Genomic DNA, 23,075 nt, shown 5'->3' with positions numbered 1-23,075 from the left:
TCTATATGTACACCTCAGGGCGAGATACAGACTGGTGTTAGAGGGTTCCGTGATCTCTAAGCTATGGGGTCGTTTGGGATTGATCAGAATGGGAGAGTGTATACTTTTGAGTGACAATCTCTAATCTCACTTCCCTGTCCTACCTCTCTCCCCACCAGCAGTCCCATACAAATTTCTCTGTGAGTCACCTGCCTCACTGATTAAGAGCAGCACTAAAGTCTAAAATGGCTCACCTCTGAAAGACAGTAAGATCTCAGGAAGCTAAGGAATTTGGATCCAATAGCTTAACTTGTTGTTGATAGTGTAGCAGGCAGGAGAATGAGAGTAGCTCTTATATATTTTTCAGAACCAGACTCTTTTCTGCAGCACCAGAGTTAAGAGAGTCATGTTGCTGGGCTCACATGGGACATGTAGCTACTCCTTTGGGATAATATCCCTGAAGTGCTTTCCTCAAGACAGACAGTTGTTTTCACATCCAGTAGGGTAAATGGTGAATAGACGGGCAGCTCTGTTGTTTTGTTTGCTTGTTCATCTTCAAGTGGCTCTTCCTACTTGTTATTTCTTGTTTTGTAACATAGTTGGTTATTGTTCTTCATAGCAAGTGAGTTGTTTGCTATGTGTCTTAGGTTCCCAGTGAGACAGTAAGCATTTTGAGAGTTCCTTCTCCATTTCCGCTATAGGGACTAGAAGTGAGGAAAACTCAGTAAATACCTTGAGAATTGAATTAAATTCCTGCACTATGGATTATGACTCAAAAGAGATGCCATCTCTAGTGGAAGCGGATAAGTCCTGGCTTTCTGTACCACTTGAATGAATGTTAGCTTTGGAAGGGAATCTGGAGATCCAGTGATTCAGCACTCAGGACTATTAGTTGCAAACAAAAAAAATAAATTCTGGATTTTTAATTTAAATGAAACCTATTGAGATAATATTGAGTGGTTCACGGATACATTGGGAAGGCTAGAAAAACAGAACTTGAGATGGACAGGAGCAAGGGAGGCTGTATAGCTAGAGACACAACCAAAATCAATAGATCCCTTCTTGTAATGCTTACATGTGCTACATAATATAGTGCAGTTTTTTCTCAAGAACACTTGCCCACTCCTCAATAGGAAACTGCTTAATCTATGGGCCAACTGTGTAGTCATTCACAGCTAATGTTTGGAATAAATGGGTAATGGAGAAGAAAGAAAAGGCAAGCCATTTTATCTATATATCTATTCACAGCTAGGAAGAAAATTGGGTGGAATCAGAATCCTGAAACTCGTCCATGAAACATATTTATGAGTTCTTTCATCAACTACTGCTGTGGTCTAAATGTGTTTTGTGTCGCCACCACCCCACCCCCACAATTCATATGGTATTAGGAGGTGGGGCTTTTGGGAGATGACTAGGTCATGAGGACAGAGCCCTCAAGAATGGGATTAGTACCCTTATAAAAGAAGCCTTATAGAGCTCCCTTGCACTTTCTGCATGTGAGAACGTAGCAAAAAGATGGCCATCTTTGACCTAGCAAACTGGCTCTCACCAGATACCGAATCTGCTGACACCTTCATCTCAGGCTCCAGCTTCCAGAACCAGGAGAAATAAATTTTTGTAGTCTATATGCCACTCAGTTTATGGTATATTGTTATAGCAGCTTGAAGGAACTAAGACAATGGCTGTCTTAGCACAGGTTTTCCCAAAAGCAGACCTTGAAGCAGGAATTTAAATCCTGACATTTTATTTGGAAGCTAAAACTCCAGGGAGATAAGGAGGAGGGCCATAGAGGGTATTGAGGCTAGACTAGATGCAAAACAATGCAAAGAAATGCATTACTGCAAAGGTGATTGTTCATAAGCATGGAAGAACCAGAGATTACTTATCAGATATGGTCACACAACATGTGGGTCTCCTCTGGAAGAAGAAATCACAGCCAGGAGCAGCTCGGGGAGGAGATAAAGTAAGGGATATGTATATGCCCTGTTCCCTCTCATCTCTTGCTTCTCATCAGTCAAAATTCACCCCATGAAGACTTGATTCTTCTGAACTTCTGGGTTGTGTCATCTGGCCCCTTGGTGGCCACACAGGAAGTCAGGGACCATGTTCCACAATATGGCTATTAATCTGAATCTAGAAGAGAGGGAAACTTCGTGTGGGCAGGTTTGGCATATATGTTCATTGTGAGTGTCTGCTAGCTGGCAGATCTTGGAAAGAGGTAGCAGAGTTTGGCAGGTAAGCAGTCATTAGAAAGAGGGAGGTAATATACGATTTGTGCCCAATGCAAATTACTTCTTGTGCTACCCAGATCTATGCATGCCCTCTCATGATCTCTAGATTCTTTAGTATAGTGTGGCACCTCTATTCTTCCTAGAGAATGAAACTACTCTGAGGAGGAACGTAGAAGTCTAGTCAGTGTAGAGCAGCTCTTGCTCAATCTTTTGTTCATTGTTGCCCAGGAACCCCCTTAAGGATCTTTTATCCTCAGTAGTTTTCCATGAAATCAAATATGATGGAGTAAGATTTTTAGGGTTGAGGTTTGAAGAGCCACAAACCTTTAAAATATCTAAAATGCCCCTCCCCCCATACTGCTTTTTGTCCTTTTGAGACCCTTTCAAGGCGGTGACCAGTCTTGATCTCTAGGAAAACTAATACAAGTGTTAGCAAAACAAGTCCTTAAGTCTTTAGCTGGCTCTGAGGATCTGATTGACACTCTTCATCTTCCTCCCCCATCACTCACTCTTCGATTTCTTCACTCTTGACTCACACTTTGGCTGATCTGGGTTGTTTTCTGTTAGACCCAGAACTTTTTCCCTGAGGAGAATGAATTCTTAGTGACTCTGACCTTTTGAGCTGTGGTTGTTGTAATTGCTCTTTATAGTCTTTCCTCCAGAGTTTGGAATTACTCTGGCTCAAGGTTTCAAGAATGGGGAGCCCATTTTCCCTACCATGCTGTGACATTGTGGAGATAGAATTTGAGTGTTAGCCCTTTCTAAAGAGAAGGACTTGGAAAATTCTCTTGAGCCTCTGACCGCATTTTTATCTGCTCAGAGTTTATTTATGAAACATTATATAGTCTTAACTCTATATCCTGTTCTAGCCTAAGTATTATGTGGAACTCATGAGTGCTAACGTTCAGGTTCTGTCATCTAGAAGCTCACAGTTGTCTTGAAGATATAAGACATGAATAAGAAGAAAGAACATATAGTTTCTAATGGCAGGTGGAGACAAGTGCAATGGTTGCTCTCAGATATTAATCATGGTAGAGAGAATAGCACAGGAATTCATGTGAGAGAGAACTATATGTAGACTGGGGTACCAAGTAAATATTTCACAGAAGAAGTGAAATAGAGCCATGCTTCAAAAATTGAAATGATTTATATAGGTGAGGAGATGCAGAGAAGGATTTCTAAGCAGGTGGATGGTATGAGCAACGGCCAGGTGGTAGGATCATGCGTGGCAAGTTCTGGGTTCAGTAAAGAGACCAGTGTTGATAAGATTAAAGTTCATATAAAGAATAAGAAAGAAAGTTGTAAATTTGTAACTTGGGGTCTGATCCTGGCACACTTTCAATGTCGAGAAGGTGTTTGGATTTGCATTTACCAATTCCTTACTGAACACACATAGTCTTTCATAAATTACAGAATGTAGAGTAATTCCATGAACAGAGTCATAGAATCTAGAGCTGAAGGACACCACAAAGGTCAACAAGAACATCACTAATTGCACAATAGATTAACTTGATCCTCAGAGGGATGAGTGACTGGTTAACATCAGTTGGTTAGTTTTGTCATAACCAAAACAATAACTCACATGAGTGATTCCTAGTCCGGTTCTTTCTGGTTGATATTATTTCAGGTTGATGTAGTAGAAAGAGCAGGGACTTTGAAATGAGGCAGACCTGAGTTTGAACCCCAGATCTGCCACTTAACGGATGTGTAAACTTAGGCACGCCATTCAACTCATTAGAGCTCCTGTTTCCATATCAGTAAACTGGAGATGATGTTCGCAAAACACCTGAATTTGTCCCTGGAATATGGTTAGTGGCTCAATAGATATCAGCTTCTCTTTTGTTTACTCCAGAGGGACCAGCATCCTAGGGAGTATGATTTAGAAGCTCCACAATCCCAACCTCCTTTCTTAGCTGGTTTGAGATAAACACTGATAAAATCACCAAGGGCTCTGACAAAAATAAACCTATAAAAAGGCTTGGTTGAGACATGGGTGTGTTAACCTCTAGAACAGTGAGGGATGGGAGCAGAGAAGAACTGGAATATGGGGGTCAGTCAGAGAAACCATCTAGTGGTGAGTACCTATTCCATATGTCAAGCATAAAAAGACCAAGAAAAAAGAGTGTGGAGGAGAAAATAAAATCAAGCTCACAATGGATAAAGAAATTAGACTAACAAATTGTGGTATATTCATACAATGGAATACCATTCAGGGATTAAAATGACAAACTTTTAATAAACTTTATTCATGATGTGCTGATATTCCACTTAATGTTCTAATTTCCAAATGTAATAATTACATAGAAAGACTCTTATATTAAGGGTTTACATTAAGAATTACATTAAGAAGGAGGAATTCAATCTATTCAGCTAAAATATGTACAGGAAGATAACCAGGCAAAGCCCAGTAAGTCGTTTGAAAGAACTGATAAACTCTTGACAGCCTTCTTCCCAACAGAGTAACATTTCACTCTCTTCGAGAGTTCTTGGTTAATTTTATGTATGATTTGTGACATTAAATAGAAGTGAAAGAAAGCATGAAAATGCACTTGAAAACTTTCCTTTTGTTGGCATTCCAGACAATGCCTAGCATAGTGTGTACATTTAATTGATTCATTATGTTCTGACGTGACTTGGCCTAGATATGTTGATAAGCAATTTGCCAAGTAGAGAGCTCTGTTCCTCTCCTCAACATTTAGGTGGAAGCAAATTCATTTCAAATACATTGTTAAACCCATGACTATTCGTAAAACAATTAACACTTTGTGGTTCTTCTCCTTATCCCTATCCTCATGTGAAATTCCTTAAAACATTAAAAGTATCAAACATAGTTTTGAACAGAAACAGAAGAAACCAAAACAAAAAGTGTTCATCCAGGAAAAATATGAAAAGTGGAGGAGGATCCTGCCATGAAGATGGGAGATTTATGTGCCAAATAAATCTACAAGAGTCTTAGATTCCTTTTAGAAATTATCATTTTCCAGTTGTAAAAGTAACACAGTCTTATTTGAAAAAACGTGGAAAAATTCATAAATGAATAAAGAAGAAAACAATTATTCTAATTCGACAAACCACAGACAATAACCATTAACTTTTTGTTATATTTCTATTCATCATTTTTTGTGTGCAGTTTTACAAAATTGGGCTCATATTATAAATAAATGTTTCTACCTTGCTTCTATCATGTATAGTTATAATGATAAATATTGCTCTTTATCATTAAATATTAATTTAAATATGATTTTAAGTATGTTGTCTTTATATATCTGATATTGGAAGTTAGATTTTAATAAGTTTGATTTTATAAATATAAGAACCTTATATTTTCAGCTTTGTTTGGCTGTTAATTTTTTGAGGTTAGAATAAGTATTATTGAATCAAAGAACATAACCTTTCTAGGTCTTTGATATACTTAGCTATATGACATTCAGAAGGGTTATACCAATTTTTTAGATCAGTTTTAATATCCACTGGCAGACACTCTTACTCTCTTCCTTTAGTTAGGAGTTGCTAAAGTCAGTTTTATGGGCTGGATCCAGACCCATGCCTAATAGGTTGTCCCCTCCTCTAGTCATTCTGGGAAAGGTGCTTCCTGTTAAGAACTGTCTCTGGAGCCAACTTCACCTCATTGTTCCTCAGGGTATAAAAGAGAAGGTTTAGCATTCTGAGACACCTTAAACCCATGTCAAGGTTTAACACAAATGAGAAGTGTTTAGCTGGGAATGCCAGAGACAGAAGCGTTTATCTGTGGTTGGAGCACAGCTATAGGAAGATGTCACAGCTATCGTTACAGGGTGGGAGAAATAGTGGCACCACCTACTCAATGGATCTACGAGCAGCAGCCATTATGAAGGCACAAGAAGAGGTGAGGAAGGAGGAACAGCAGAGGCATTGTGAAAGTCACAAGCATAAATGGTTCATGCATGCAGGGTTGGCATCAACCAGAGGCAGTTTTCTGTACTCTAGCATGACTGGCACACAGTAGATGACTAGTCAATGAATGCCAATTCCTGACCACTTCTTGGCATGGCAAAATGAAAGAAAATGAAGGTGACCAGTTGGGATATATGGAAGGAAGGAAATTGATGCATTAAATAAGCTATTGTTTGCCATACATTGAAATCTAAAACAATAATATATTTCTTTGAGTAAAACATATGTCTGTATTAATAGTCATTGTTTAAGGTACATTTCACAGGATAAACTAATATTATTTCCTCCTCAAGAGGCAAGATGTCTAAATGTATCAACCCTTATTCCCAGAGTGTATGGGGAAGTTCTTGATAGAACAATTGCCCTGGGTGTGACCATGGTGAGCTGTGATCTTTAAAGTATGGTTAGGACACCAGAGCTCCTGCATTGAATGTTTTGTCCAAATTTTATTCAAAGCACTTCAAGAAAATGAGTGCAAATTGTGGCCAAGGGACAAATATGGTAGAGAGAAATATCAACTGCAAAGTGTGATAAAGTATAATAATTGTGTATTTGTTGTTTGGCATTTATTATTATGGCAAATGACAGGCGCCCACCCCAGTCCCTCTAAGCCTTAAACTGGTGTCAGAGGCTGCTTTATTGATGAAGTCATTCCTCAGAGCACCTTTAACATCCTTGTTGCACAGAGTACAAATAAGGGGGTTGAGTAAGGGGCTTACAAAAGTGACAAAGGTGTAGACCAAGGCTATTTGGCAGTCCTTATCCCCTGAGGTATCGGTCTGGGGACAACAGTAGACCAGACTGCAACAGCCATACTGCAGCAAGACCACAGTAGGTAAAAGGAGCAAGTGGAGAAGTCCTAGCGGTGGCCCTCAGCAGAGACAATGCACAGGATGGCAGGGGTGATGAATATGTAGGAGACACAGATAAGCAGGAAGGGGACAAGTCAGCCCAAGGAAGCCTACCACATAGAGGACGGCCTGGTGCACACAGATTCAGGGCAGGCCAGCCCAGCTGCAGGACCAGAGGCACATCACAAAGGAAGTTGTTGATTTCCTGGTGGTGCTCACAGAAGGACAGAGTAAATATTTTAAGGATGTGAGCTTCCTTTCTCCAAAGGGCACTGTACACTGTCTGGATTCACAGTTTCTGGGTCATGATGGGGGTGTAGTGCAGTGGGTGGCCATTGGCCATGTAGCAATTGTACACCATGAATGCCAAGAGAAAACAATCAGGACTGCCAAGGGTGACAAAAAAGAACATTTAGGCCCCACAACCAGTGAACAGAATGGGCTTCTGGGCCCCAATAATGTTAGAAAGCATCAAGAGCACCAGAGGTGTAGTAGCTGTCCAGGAAAGACAAATTGGATAATAAGAAATACATTAGGGTGCAAAGGGAGCTGTGTGTGCACACCACCCAGGTGATGGCTGTGTTGCCATAAAAGATCATCATGTAGAGGAGGAGGAGTAGGTAGAAGAGAAGGACCTGGAATTCAGTGTCAGCTGTGAACACTCAGAACACAACTCAGTGAGGCTGGATTGATTGAAGACAGGGCTCCTAACATATTTCCTGCCAAAGAGGAACAAAAAAGTGTGAATATTCCATTACTGAGTTATTTTCTTGCCTAAAGGGCAGCAGGAATTTTAAATATTGCTTTTGATTTGGAATTACCTATTTAGTATCCAGTTTCCAGTCTCAGTGCTTGGAATGATTTCATGATAGAAGGTATGGTATATTTTTCTGTGGAAATCTTCTTGAATAAGATAGACACTCATCTATAGAAGTTTCTGTGACAAAGACATGTAGATGCTCCTGGAGAAATATCATTTTTTATTCTGGTATTTTAAATTCAATGGAAAAAAGCTAATCCTTTGCTTGTATTTAATTAAACTAAAGAGTGGTATAGTGGTAGATATTTTCAAAACGAGATAAATGGATGTGTTGTTCACCTTTTGGGTAAACATTCTTACTGAAATATAGCATGCATACAGAGAAGTTCACAAATCCTAAGTGTACAGCTTGATTTATTTTTTACATGGTAAATATACCAGTATAACCACTACAAAGATTAAGAAATAGAACAATTCCAGTAATCTACAAGCATCTTTCAAGTCTTCTCTGTCTCTATCTCTCTTTTGACTTTTATCACTGAAGATCAGGTTAACTGAGCTTCAATTTATATGTGTAACAATAAAGTATGTACTTTATTGTAACTGGCTTCAATACTATGCCTTCAAAAGTTATTCTTGCTGTTTTGTGTAGTGAGACTTTGTTCTTTCCATTGTTTTGTAATATCCTAGTTTATGGCTATACTATAATTTATTCACGAGTTGCCTATTTTTCAGCTAGTTTTTAGTCCATATTAAACTAGGCACTTTTTGAGTGATGTCAGCATCATGGAGGGGTGAGCTCTTCCCTTGGACTCTCTCTTGTAAAATACAACTACAGGGACATTCAAACACCAACAGAGGACACACACACAACACAAGAGATGTTTAGGAGACCCATGCAGCCATATGAAGGTGGTGGTTGTGAGGCTGTATCCTCTAGAAGAAAGTGAAGCTTCTCAGCAGGAGCTCTGTGGAGAGAGGTGACCCAAGGCTAGATGAGGGGCACAGCTGGGGAGAGGGTCTCTGTTCCCACCTGCTGCTCCAGCCTTGTTCTCAGCCACCCATTCGCTGTGAGAGTGGTGTGGTGAGAGAGGGGCTGGTTAGATCAGCAGCTCAGCTGGGGCAGGGCACTCTATTCCTGTCCCGTGCACCAGCTCCATGCTCCAGTCCCATGTTCACCAGGAGAGTAGCATGATGAGAGAGGGGCTGGTTAGAGGAGTGGCTCAGCTGGGGAGAGGTGCTCTAGTCCCACCTAGCACTCCAGCCTTGCACTCTAGCCACATGATCATGGGGAGCACTGTACAGAGAAAGAGGTAGTGGCAGGTGGAGCCCCTTGAGTGCCCAGAACACCATGCAGAGATAGAGGCATCGGTTGAGGGACTCAGGCAGGTATAAGAAAGTGCTCCTTACCTCACCTGGCACTCAAGTCCTACTATCACTCAGAGTTCCACACAGAGTGAGAAGCAGAGGCTGAGGGAAGCAGAGGGGAAGGAGAACACCCCTTCCCCTGCCCAGTGCTCCAGATATGCCATCAGCCTGAGCATCACACAGTGAGAAAAGCAGCCAGTGGCCGGAGCTGGGGATCCCCAGATCATGCTGGACCCCAATTACACAGTGCCTGATCCTCACCCAGTGGAAGCACATGGTAGCAGCAACCAGATAATAATGCCACGTGGTGACAAAAATCCACACCATCAAGCAATATGAGAATCTCCAGACCAGAAGGAAGATGACAAGTATTCAGAAGCCAACCCCAAAGACACAGAAATCCATAACCTAAATGACAAACTATTCAAAATAGCTATTATTAAAAAAACTCAATGAGTTACAAGAAAAGACAGAAAGACAAATTAACAAATTCAGGAGCTTCTTCACAAAAGAGATTGAAACTTTAAAGAAGAGCCAATCAGAATTATTGGAGACGAAAAACGTAATGGATGGGATTAAAAAATCTGGAATCCCTAAACAACAAAACTGACAATATGGAAAACCAAATTAGCAATTTAGAAGACAATACTATAGAAATGCTTCAGAGGGAGGAGAAGAGACAACTAAGACTAAAAAGAAATAAAGGGGCTCTCAGAGAAATATCTGACTCAATAGGAAATGCAACATAAAGATTATAGGTATTACAGAGGGGCAAGAAAAGGAGAATGGAGCAGAAAGCTTGTTCAAAGAAATAATAGCAGAGAATTTCCTAAACCTGGGAAAGGAGATGGAAATCCATATAAAAGAGGCTACCAGAACTCCCAACTATGTTAATGTAAAAAGAACTACTGTGAAGTGTGTAGTAGTAAAGCTGGCAAAAGTCAATGACAAAGAAAAAATGTTAAGGGCAGCAAGGCAGAAGATAATAGCTTACAAAGGAATCCCTATCAGGCTTTCAGAGGATTTCTCAGCAGAAACTTTACAGGCTAGGAGAGAGTGGAATGAGATATTCAAAATCTTGAAAGACAAAAACTTCCATCCAAAAATTCTCTATCCAGTGAAAATCTCCTTCAGATATGACAGAGAAATAAAAAATTTCCCAGATAAACAAAAGCTAAGGGAGTTCATTGTCACAAGAACCCCACTACAAGAAATCTTCAAGAAGGCTCTCATACCCGAAAGGAAAAAAAAAGAAAACAGGAAAAGGGCTACAAAGCCCTGAGCAGGGAGATGAATAGGCATGCAACAATCAGAAATCAGCAACTCTCCATCAGATCAGGTTGGTAAACACTTAATTCTTAGATCAAGGATAAAGGAAAGGAAAACAACAAAATAAAAATTATATCATCACCTTAACCACAAACTCACAACATGAGATGGAATAAGATATGACAAAAATAAATTAGAAGGGGAAGAGGTAAGGGACAGAATCAGTGTAGTCTAAGGTAATAAGAGGCAATCAGAAAATGGACTATATCACTTTGACAATTTTTATGTGAACCTAATGGTAACCACTAAAATAATTAGAATAGAGACATATATGATAAACAAGGAGAAAATGAAGAAAACCAACATAGAAAACTACCTAATCAAATTGATAGCCTAATATACATGGGACAAGAAAAAAAGGATATGCAGAAGAACCAGAATACATGCAATAAGATAGCAATATTCAGCCCTCATATATCAATAATCACTCTAAATGTAAATGGAATGAATTCTTCAATCAAAACACACAGAATGGCAGCATGGATTAAAGAATAAGATCCAACAATATGCTGCCTCCAGGAAACACATCTCAGCCCTAAAGACAAACATAGATTCAGAGTGAAGGGATGGAAGACAATACTCCAAGCTAATGGCAAACAAAAGAAAGCAGGTGTTGCCATACTCATATCAGACAAAGTAGACTTCAAGATAAAACAGGCAAAGAGAGACATAGAGGGGCAGTATTTAATGATAAAAGGGACTCAACAGCACGAAGACATAACACTTATAAATATATATGTACCCAAAACAGGAGCACCAAAATACGTAATGCAACTATTAAGAAACCTAAAAGGAGATATTACCAGCAACACAATAATAGTAGGGTACCTCAATCAGTGTATTGATCATTCAGACAAAATTCAACAAGGAAATAGTGAAATTAAATGAAAAGCTAGACCAGATGAACTTAGATATATAGAGAGTATGCCATGCAAAAACAGCAGAGCACACATTCTTCTCAAGTGTGCATGGAGCATTCTCAAAGATAGAACATATATTGGGAAACAATGCAAACATCAATAAATTTAAGAAGATTGAAATCATATCTACTATCTTCTCTGATCATAATGCTATAAACTAGAAATTAACTACAAGAAAAAGCAGGGAAAGGAACAAAAATGTGGAGACTAAACAACATGCTACTGGACAACCAATGGGTTGTCAAAAAAAATAAAAGAAGAAATCAAAAAATATTGGGAGATAAATGAGAACAAAAACACACCATACAAACTCATATGGGACGCAGCAAAAGGCAGTCCTAAGAGGGCAATTTATAGCAATGCAGGCCCATGTTAACAAACAAGAAAAAGTTCAAATAAACAATTTTAAATTACGCCTAACAGAATTAGAAAAAGAAGAACAAACAAAGTCCAGACTCAGTGGAGATGGGAAATAATAAAAACTAGAGCAGAAAGAAATAAAATTGAGAAAAAAAGACTACAAAAATGATCCATGAAACCACGAGCTTGTTCTTTGAGAAGATAAACAAAATTGACAAACCCTTAGCCAGACTCACTAAGAAAAAAAGAGATGAGGCTCAAATAAATAAAACTATAAATGAAAGAAGAGAAATTACAATGGATAGAACTGAAACACAAAAGATTATGAGTATGTTATGAAAAACTGTCAACAAATGGGAAAATCTAGAAGAAATGGATAAATTCCTAGACTCTTACAACCTCCCAAGACTGAATGAAGAAGAAATAGAGAATCCAAATAGACCAATCACAGGTAAAGATATTGAAACAGTTATCAAAAACCTCCCCCAAAATAAAAGTCCAGGACCAGATGGCTTCTCAGGAGAATTTTACCAAACATTCAAAGAAGATTTACTTCCCATCCTTCTCAAACTATTCCAAAATATTGAGGAAGATGGAAATATTCCTAACACATTCTGTGAGGCTAACATAACCCTCATACCAAAGCCATGTAAGGACAGCACAAAGAAGGAAAATTACAGGCCAATATTGCTGATGAACATAGGTGCAAAAATTCTGAACAAAATATGGACAAGCTGAATACAGAAATACATGAAAATAATCATATGCCATGATCAAGTGGGATACATATCAGGGACACAAAGATGGTTCACAAATCCATCAACGTGATTCACCACATTAACAAAATGAGGAGCAAAAACCACGTGATAATCTCCATAGATGCAGAGAAAGCATTTGACAAGATCCAACATCCATTCATGATAAAAACTCACAATAAAATGGGTATAGAAGGAAAGTACTTCAACTTGATAAAGGCCACATGTAACAAACCCACAGCCAACATCATACTCAATAGGGAAAAACTGAAAGCCATTCCTCTGAGAACAGGAACAAGACAAGGGTGCCCACTCTCACCACTCTTATTCAACATAGTATTAGAGTTTTTTAGCCAGAGCAGTTAGTTAAGAAAAAGAAATAAAAGAATATAAAGAGGCACTGAAGAAGTGAAATTCTTGCTGTTTGCAGATGACATGATTTTATATATAGAAAACCCTAAAGAATCCATTGGAAAACTATTAGAAATAATCAACAACTACAGCAAAGTTTCAGGGTACAATGTCAACTTATAAAAATCAGTGGCATGTCTATACTCAAATAACGAACCAACAGAACAAGAACTCAAGAAAACAATTCCATTTACAATTTCAACAAAAAGAATCAAATATCTAGGAATAAATTTAACCAAGTATGTCAAAGATCAATACAAAGAAAACTATAAGACATTACTGAAATAAACTGATAATGACATAAAGAAATGGAAAGATATTCCATGCACATGGATTGGAAGAATAAGAATAATTAAAATGTCCATAATACCTAAAGCAATTTACAGATTCACTGAAACCCCAACCTGAATCCAAATGACATTCTTCACAGAGATAGAACAAATAATATTAAAATTCATCTGGGGCAACAAAAAACCCCCGAATAGCCAAAGCAAGACTGAAAAACAAGAAGAAAGCTGGTGACATTGCTATCCCTGACTTCAAAATATATTACAAAGCTATGGTAATCAAAACAGCATGATACTGGTACAAGAAGAGGCACACAGATCAATGGAACAGAATTGAAAGTCCAGAAATAAAACCATACATTTATGGACAGGTAACCTTTGACAAAGGAGCCAAGAACATACACTGGAGTAAGGAAAGCCTTTAATAAATGGTGCTGGGAAAACTGGACAGGCACATGCAAAAGAATGAAAGTAGACTACTATCTTTCCCCATGCACAAAAATGGACTCAAAATGGTCCAAAGACTTGAAGTTGAGACCTGAAACCATAAAACTTCTGAAGGAGAATATAGGGAGTACACTCTTTGATATCAGACTTAAAAGGATCTTTTTGAATATCATGTCTACTCAGACAAGGGAAACAAAAGAAAAAATAAACAAGTGGGACTTCATCAGACTAAAGAGCTTCTGGAAGGCAAAGGAAACCAAGATCAAAATGAAAAACACAACCCACCAACTGGGAGAAAATATTTTCAAATCATATATCCGATAAGGGATTAATCTCTATCATACATAAAGAACTCACACAAATGAACCACAGAAAAACAAACAACTTAATCAAAAAGTGGGCAGAAGATATGAACCAACGTTTTTCCAAAGAAGACATACAGTTGTCTAATAGGCACATGAAAAGATGCTCAACATCACTAGTCCTCAGGGAAATGCAAATCAAAACTACCTTTAGATACTATCTTACACCCATTAGAATGGCTATAATCACCAAGACAAAAAACAACAAATGTTGGAGAGGTTGTGGAGGAAAGGGAACCCTTATTCACTGCTGGTGGGAATGAAAACTGGTGCAGCCACCGTTAGAAACAGTATGGAGATTTCTCAAAAAATTAAAAACAGAACTACCATATGACCCAGCTATCTCACTACTGGTATTTACCCAAAGAACTGGAAATCAACAATTCAAAGAGACTTATGCACCCCTATGTTCGTTGCAGCACTATTTGCAGTAGCCAAGGCGTAGAAGCAATCCAAGTGCCCATCGATGGATGATTGGATAAAGAAGATGTGGTATACATACAGAATGGAATACTACTCAGCCATAAAAAAGGACAAAATTGTCCCATTTGCAACCACATGGATGGACCTTGAGGGCATCATGTTAAGCGAAATAAGCCAGACAGAGAAAGACAAACACCATATGATTTCACTTATATGTGGAATATAAACAAACTTACAGACAAAGAGAATAAATTAGTGGTTACGGGGGGAAGGGGGTGGAGGGTGGGCACAAGGGGTGAAGCGGCATACTTATATGGTGTATGGCACACAATAATGTACAACTGAAATCTCACTATGTTATAAGCTATTATGACCACAATAAAGTAATTAACGAGAAAAAAGTGAGAACATTTATTAATCCATTTAAAAATGTCAAACAATTACATTCTAACAATAATAACATATTTTATAAAAAATGACTACTTTCTGAAACAAAAGCAATTACTGCGAGAAGGGGCACATTTCACATTTATGGGACTCTACTTGCTGTCCAGCTTAATAGAAGGGAGCTGGATTCTTATATCTGCTCCTGCATTTGATTTGCTGTGATATGTTCTTTTGGTTGGAGAAGATGAAGCAAATCAGTCTCAGACAGATATGCAGTTGGAAAGAGCTCTGTCTCTATAGTTTTTCAGATAATGGTGTCTATGCTCCTTTGAAAATCACCTGAACAACAAATTTCTTAAACTTTAATTGCCACATGGAGTCTGAAATCCCAATTCAATGAACTTTTTTCATGCTGTGTTATATTAAATGCATTTGCTTGTCTTGCAAAAAAAAACCTAGGCACTTTTTATTCCAATCCATGCTGATGTTCACTCTTTATATATTTCCTCTCATTTGAATATGTTTTTCTAAATTTTCAAACATGAACCTAAACTTTAGTACTTTGACAGATTCACAGGAAAGGAACTTTTAAGGGAGTCAGGTATAAATGAAAGTGGAGCTGTCTGAGATAAGAAAAGACAACAAGGAAACTAAAAATGCAATAGCAGAATTGATATAGGCATTAGAACAATCAGGTGAATAAGACAGTTTTTTTAAGCATCTGGGATAGCAAAAATTTGTAAAAATTAAGCACTTCTGCAAGTTAGACTTCAACTTTATTTTCAATACAAAAACCCAAGAGACGACACAGCAATGTCTACAGAGTTTTAAGAAAAACAAATTCCTGTGAAAGAAATCTATGCCCAGCATTTGTGATTCATGTTTAAAAGCAACAGAAAGACTTTCTCAGATTTACAAGGGCTTAGGAAATAAGTTTAATTAAAAATTATACAACAAAGACTCTGGGTTCCTAGGTGATTAATCAGAATATATAATTCTAGATTGGGAAATTTGTAACGCAAAAAATTGGTTTGAAAAATCAAATAGTAAAATATGCACTTAACACTAAATAGTTAATGCAAATATTGTTAAAAGTAGAAGAAAAAAATATAAAATATGAAAGTTAGACTAGTTATGCATATTTAAAGTCACAAATTATGTCATTGGAAAATTGATAGAGAAGGAAGGGAAAAATGAAATAGTGATTTCCTCAATGTATGTAAGGAAAGATCCAAGAAATATTTCATATAGATGTGGATAATTAGAGAAATATCTATTCAAATGTCTATTTATGAATAACCATTATCAGTAGACTAAAACTCAGCATGTCCATTCCAAAAAATTGGATTTTAAAGAGCAAATTACTACAGAGAGCAAAAGGCTGAAAACAAAGGAAAATGTGAGCAAACAAATAAGGTAAAATAACATAAGTAGAGAAAAGTATATATTTAATTTCTGAAAATAAGTTTAAATGAGGTTTATGTTCTATTAAAGACAGAGTCTCACATTTACATAATAAAAAAATCCAACCAAGTGTACACATGATGACATAGAAAGGCTAGCATCACTTTTGTTGAGCATTGTGTTTCATGATGTGCCCGATGAAACAAGACAGAGAGAGGATGCAGAAGATTTCATTGTCTGACTGAAAACAGAACAGAACCAATAGAAAAATTAAGACCAATTAGATATTCTTTAGGTAGTTAGTTCCAAACGAAATGTAGTAGAAAGTCTCTTAACTAATCCTCACTAACTGATGTGTCAGATTAATCACTGCTCCTCAATCCCTCTGTTCAACATACTAAATGATGTTCGTGATACACAAGAGACCTATAGCTTATACTCTAAAATATCTGAGCATTCCTACAACCAGAAGTTGAGTTGTATGCCTTTACATTGGTTGAATTTCCCTCAAACCTACTTATACTATTTGTATTCATTTTTGTAATTATGTAATTTTATTAAATAAATTAAAAATCTGACACGATGTTATTGTGAATATAAAGGTATTTAATGAAAATTAATAATTGAATGTTTGAGAAATACTTGATACTTACAAGTTGCTAAAAATTTCTGTGAAATAGGATGTGAGCCAGACCACTATAAAAGACCAAGAAAAAAATGATAAAATTTTGAATAATGGTACACTCATATTTGACATGGGTCTAAATGTTCACTCTGTGTTACAAAAGCTACAACTAAAATTATACATGATGCATGAAAAGAAAGTTTTTTACTTCAGGCAGCACAAACTCAAAGTAAATCTCTTGACTTTATATCAAAAGGTTGATGAATAAATGCCTATTTGTATGTTTTAATTTAAAGTAAAATGAATGTGATGTGTGTTGTTTATGCTTTGAATCACAGGGCTTTCTTTTTTTAATCAATGATACTAGTTAGAACGCCCAACCTCCAAATAACAACCAAAATGAATGAATATAAATGGAATGTATTTCAATGGAAAACCAGAGAGTATGTATATAGAGGACATCAGTTCTAGTCCTGACTCTGTCCCCAGGTAGCTGTGAGACTTTAGGCATGTCAGCCGAGATTCATGAGCTTATTTTCCCATCTATAAAATGAAGCCATTCATCCCAGTTGTTTCCAACTGAGGATGTACATCAGAATTACTTGGAGGAACTTTTTCAAAATTCACAGCCTCAGATCCTGCAATGCCTTCTCTGCTTGACCAGCTGTGGTGTCTTGGGTTTTGGCTGGCAACTATACTCACAAGACACACCAAGAATCAAGTTTTAAGGAAGATTTAAGAAAAGATACTCGACAGTCCCACAACATACACAGTGACAATTGGTAGAGCTCTCATGATTCATTGGCATGCCTTCTAAATATCCTGTCATTCCATGCTTGGGATGTGCATGGTCATGAGAGAGAGAGTGCTCAATGGGTGTGGGCCACCTCAGTTCAGGGAAACTTCAGCTCTGGGATCCCATAGGCATCGTGCCTTGCTTATCAATAGCCCCCTTAGGGCTACGTGACTAGCACCCATTTTCTGGTGCAGCTGCATCTCAGCAAATACAGGTTATTCATCACTTGTAGATTTCTCCATAACCAATTTAAACAAACAGATACAAGTGCTTGACTCATACCGAAGCTATTTCAGTTGGACTGTCATACATCTTGGATGCAGTGTACACCTATACAATCTTGAATTAGTAGCAAAGGGGTTTTGTCTGAGGGTCAAACTTCAGACTTCTCTGAGGCTGAGAAAAGGCCACAAATCAGGTTTGACTACTTTTCTTCCAAATCCTACCCTGGATCTGCTAATTCAGACTCTAGTGAAGGAATCAGGCAACTGTATTTTGTAAATACCCCTAAGGTGACCCTGATGCCATAAAGAATCCCTGAATCACATGAACTGTGAGTCCAGTCCAGCTTCGGGATTTTGTGAATCTAGATGCCTACTGATTGATGGAGATATATTTGATGAATCAGACATCTTCCTTATAAATACTCTGAAGTTAACCACAAGTGTGTATTCTTCTTCCCTGTCCAAACCCTCTTTTTAAATTTTTCCAGATCTGGAGCAAACTATTACTACTTATTGAATCTAATTTCTCTGACAATTGCACTTCAGCATAGAGAAAAGATCTGGTTCTAGATCCTGGCTTTTCTGCATGTTGTGATCCACTTTTGTGATCTAAGGGAAATTATTAAAACATTGAAACTCATCTCCTTCCTCTGTGAAATAGGAATAATAAACCCCAGATCTCAAAGCTATTTGCGCCTAAATGGACATGCATATTAGACAACTACCTTAGTGCCTGGTATATCATAGACACTCAAAAAAGAAAAAGTGTTCCTTTTTTTGTAACTGTTCTCTCGTTTCCAACACCAATCTACTTGCCCTACCAAACTAGGTTTATTTGTCCCCAGTCTAAGCTGACCTCTATTCTTCTCAAAACTTACAAAATCCAATCTTGTTAAGGGGACATATACAATCAGCCACCTGTCTTTTTCTATGTTAATTCTTACACTTTTATGCTTCATTTGAGTTTTCACTCCACCTGCTTTTATATGGATTACCAAACTAGCCTTTTAAGAGACATGTCTTCCTCAAGTGCCTCAAAATCCACCCTATTCCACCCATGATGTTCCAACATGAAACATCACAGAGGTCTGCTTTCAATATTCCACATGGAGTAGCAGATTCCTAGCTTTATAATTGAGAGACTTGGTATCTGCTCCAGCTCTGCAGATAACTCATTGTGTGACAAGCCATGTTACTAACCTCGGTTTCTTTTTCTGCAATATAACAATTGATTTCACATGAACAAGGAAGGTTTTATAATGGTACGTCTCAATAAAATCTATTTATGTAAAACAGAATATGTAGAAAGTGATGGAGAGTCAAGAAAATATTATCAGTAGTTGTGATAGATGATATTTTCCAAAAATGGACACAATATTTTCCCTTCCACACACTTTTGAAGAAAATTGCCACTTCCCCATGAAGAAATGGAATCCATGTCTTTGCTCTTGAACCTGAAGGGCTTTGGGGACTGCTTTGACGAATAGCATAGCCCAGAAATGGTGTTACATGATCTCCAAGCCTATCTAAGAAAATCTGATACAGCTTTCCTCTGGCATTTTTCTCTCAGGATATGCACCTCTGGAACCCTGAATTACCATATAAGAAGTCTCACTACTCTGAAGCTGCCATACTGGAGAGACCATGTGAAGAGATAACATAGAGGTAGAGAGATATGCCCAAGGAGGCCAGCTGTTACAGCCCACAGATTTTGAGTCTTCCCAGCCAGTCACCCAACATATGAGTGAGTGAATGCTCAACTGATCCCAGCCTCAGTTCTGACCGAAGGCACACAAGACCCCAAGTGAAGACTGCCTAGCTAAGTCCAGTCAACTCTTAGAACTGTGAGAGATAACAATAAAATGACTCATCGTTTTAAGTCCCTACATTTTGAAGTGATTTGTTACACAGGAATATAACCAAAATAGTGGATTTTTTCATGGGATAGAGTGATTCATATTATACCCTGTATTGCTTTAACATTTTACAGTAACTGTCATTTTATGAAGAATTTTTCTATTTTCCTATTTTAAGGAAAATAACCTGTCTTGCCTATTAAGCCATCATGCTTAACATGGTGCCAGAATCTTCTCAGTTACATTAACACTGATTGAGAAGATGTTTACTTTTCTCTCTTTATTCTGGTTTCATCAGCCCATATTTGATATAATTAGAACTGCCATGGTTAGAACCAGGTCATTTGGTTTAAATCGATTGTCGGTGCTTCTTTATTACCTCTGACTAGTAGATTCCACAGGAGGTTATATCCATTCTAAGGTAAAGCTCCATCAGCAATGAGTAAAAGGGGAGCTGATTTGGCTAGGAATATGCTTGTATGTTAGTTAGGAGTTTGCCTGAGAAAGGTAGTTAGGATTAAGTTTGGGAAAGTCAATTAGGATTAAGTTTGGGATACCAAAGACAATTGGTTAAAAAACTAGAAGACCACAAACTTTTATGAAAACCTTGACAAGTTTTCACAGAAGAGAGGCATAAATCTGTACGTAGATGTTTCTATTTCTCTGAATCATTCTCCTATTTGTCATTTTCAACAAACAACTATTGTAAACTTTCTACTTGCCAGGCTCTGAGTCTGTCCCTGGAACTACAAGGATGAATAATTCACAGTCCATGACCTCTGTGCACTCACAAACTAAAGACAGAAACTGACACAAAAATAATTTAAGTGATTTTCAAGACTGCCTAAGCAAAGACAATATTTAGTAAATAATTAATGTCATTGGATTTAGAGAGCATAAAGATTTTGTGCAAAGTACAGTCAGCTAAATTTTATGCTATACTTGTTCTTTTGTGTTAGCCATACCTGAGAAAAGCCGGTTTGTGGTTTTATGAATAAATTAACAGAAACCCCGACATCCAAGTGTAGGAGACACAAATGCAAGAGACATGGCTAGTAAAATAAACCAAAAAGTCCACACACTGGGTTAGAATGACTTTTAATGCCTAATGTATACAGTGTCAGCAAATATTCTTTTATGTATTCACTAAACAAATATGTTTTGAATACCTAGTGAGAATCAAAAGGAAATGAGACAGAATTATTTCTAGCCTGGCTCTTGCTTCACAGTGTGTGAGACAGAGAATGAACTTGCAAATAAATAAATTATGGCTATCATATGAGGCAGCAATAAGTCCTATGATGAAAAGTAAAGCAGCATCAGAGGATGGACGGTAACATAGAGTGGAAGAGCTATTTTAGGTAGAGAGGTCCAGGAGTTGGGGAAGCCCTCTCTCAGGTATTTGAGTTGAGAACTGAATAAAATAAGCAGTTTGGCCTCCTCAAGGAATAGTAAGTGGATCGGACTAGGGAGAAGGAAGGGAGAAGTAGACATAGTCATGGAGGTAGCCAGGGGCCCAAAGTAGCTGAATCTTGTAGGTCATGGTAGAGACTTTGAATTTTATTTAAATACTTTAAGTATTTAATAAAATAAGTATTTAAATCCATGGGTCTAGATGAAATTACCTGAAGAGTGACTTCAGAGAGAGAGAGAAACACATGTGATTAAGCCATGAGTGACTCTAACATTTAGAAATAAGGACCAGCAATGTATTCTGAGGATCAGAAGCCAAGGATGTAGAAAATCAGAGTAAAGTAGTGTCAGGAAGACTGAGGAAGAAAATAAAATTATTCCAGGAAAAAGGAGGGATAAACTGTTTCAAATACCACAGGCGCCAAACCATCACTCCTGAATTCAGACTTTCTGATTTTCTCTCTTCAAGGCAGGCAGCTATCATCCCTAGTAATCTCTTGACCAGTCCTGCATCCTGAGGGTTGGATTCAAATGGAAACTGCTTCTTTCAGAAAATTTTTCTCAGAAGATGAAAACATCTCAAATTTCTTCTTTGCCTCCTCTATCTTCCTTCCACTGCTTATGCCTTTGTATATAATCTTTTTAATAGAGGAATTTAGATGACTCAGAACTACAAATTTCTTTTAAAACTGGCAGATGCAGAGCTGTAGGCAACATGTCTGTGAACTTTTTAACCAACAAAGAGTGCTCAGGAACATCTTCCACTTTCTTTGATAATAAAAAGAATACTACACTATGACCAAGTGCAAGTTATCCTAGAAATACAAGAATTTTTAACATTCCCAAAGCAATAAATGTAAATCACCATATTAATAAACACAAAATAAAATTATATGACCATCCTAGTGGATGCTGAACAATCTTTTGAGAAAATCCAAAATCCATTCCTGATTTAAAAAAAAAAATACTAAACAAATTGGGAATCAAAAGGAAATCCGTTAATCTGATAAATGGCATCTATGAAAAAATCTACATAATGAATGGTGAAAGCCTAAAAAATTTCCCTTGAGATCAAGAAGAAGACAAGAATTTACACTCTCATCACTTCTATTGAACATTGTATCGGAAAGGAAATAAGTCAGAGAAAAATAAGTACTGTATGATCTCACTTATATGTGAAATCTAAAAAAACAAACTAATAGAAACAAAGAACAAATTTGTGGTTGCCAGAGTGGGTAGAGCTGTCAGGGAATGGGGTAAACGTTATCAAAAGATAAAAACTTCCAGTTGCATGATAAATAAGTTCCTGGACTATACTGCACAACATGATGAATATAGTTAACAATGCTGTAGGGTATATTTGAAAGTTGCTAAGAGAATAGATCTTAAAATTCCTCATGATGGATGTCAGCCAAATGGTAGAGTGAGCTGTTCCCTTCATCTCTCCCTCTTTGAACTACAACTAAATGGACATTCATTGAACAGCAGAGGATACCCACACAGCACATCAGGATGCCTAAGAGGCCAGCATAGCTATACATCTTAAGGTTCATGGACTACCCCTTGGGGAAGTGTTGGAGATAAGTGAGCACTCTCTGGCCCCCAGGCCTCCCAGTAGACATGTGCAAATGCTGTCTCAGCTGGAGCACTCATATCACTGCTGTGGCCCTGAGGGCAGGATTGCACCTTGGCATGACTGCATAAACAGGTGAAAACAGCCCTGAACCCCTGCATGATCGCTTCCCTATCCAGTGGGAGAGTCCACAGGGCCATGAGGTTAACAGGGAATGGCTCAGGCTTGGCCCCAGTAGCAAGGCCCCCCCACTAAGCACATAGGCTGGTGAAACCTAGGAGTACATGTTGGCAGAGCTGCAAGCCCAGGTGAACAAAGTCCCAGCTGCCTTACATGCCTATAGTTCCCCTGCAGCACTGAAGGGGGAAGCAGGACTCTGGG

The 23,075-nt window shown here is 37.9% G+C and overlaps 1 pseudogene; it reads right to left on the bottom strand.

The window, feature by feature from the left end:
- Positions 1-6,715: 6,715 nt before the first annotated feature.
- LOC124229063 (olfactory receptor 10Q1-like) lies at positions 6,716-21,605 on the bottom strand (annotated as a pseudogene).
- Between the last annotated feature and the right edge of the window lie 1,470 nt (positions 21,606-23,075).

Source organism: Equus quagga, chromosome 17 (genome assembly GCF_021613505.1).
Source record: "Equus quagga isolate Etosha38 chromosome 17, UCLA_HA_Equagga_1.0, whole genome shotgun sequence".
Taxonomy (NCBI): domain Eukaryota; kingdom Metazoa; phylum Chordata; class Mammalia; order Perissodactyla; family Equidae; genus Equus; species Equus quagga.
This window is presented reverse-complemented; position numbering and strand designations above follow the sequence as displayed.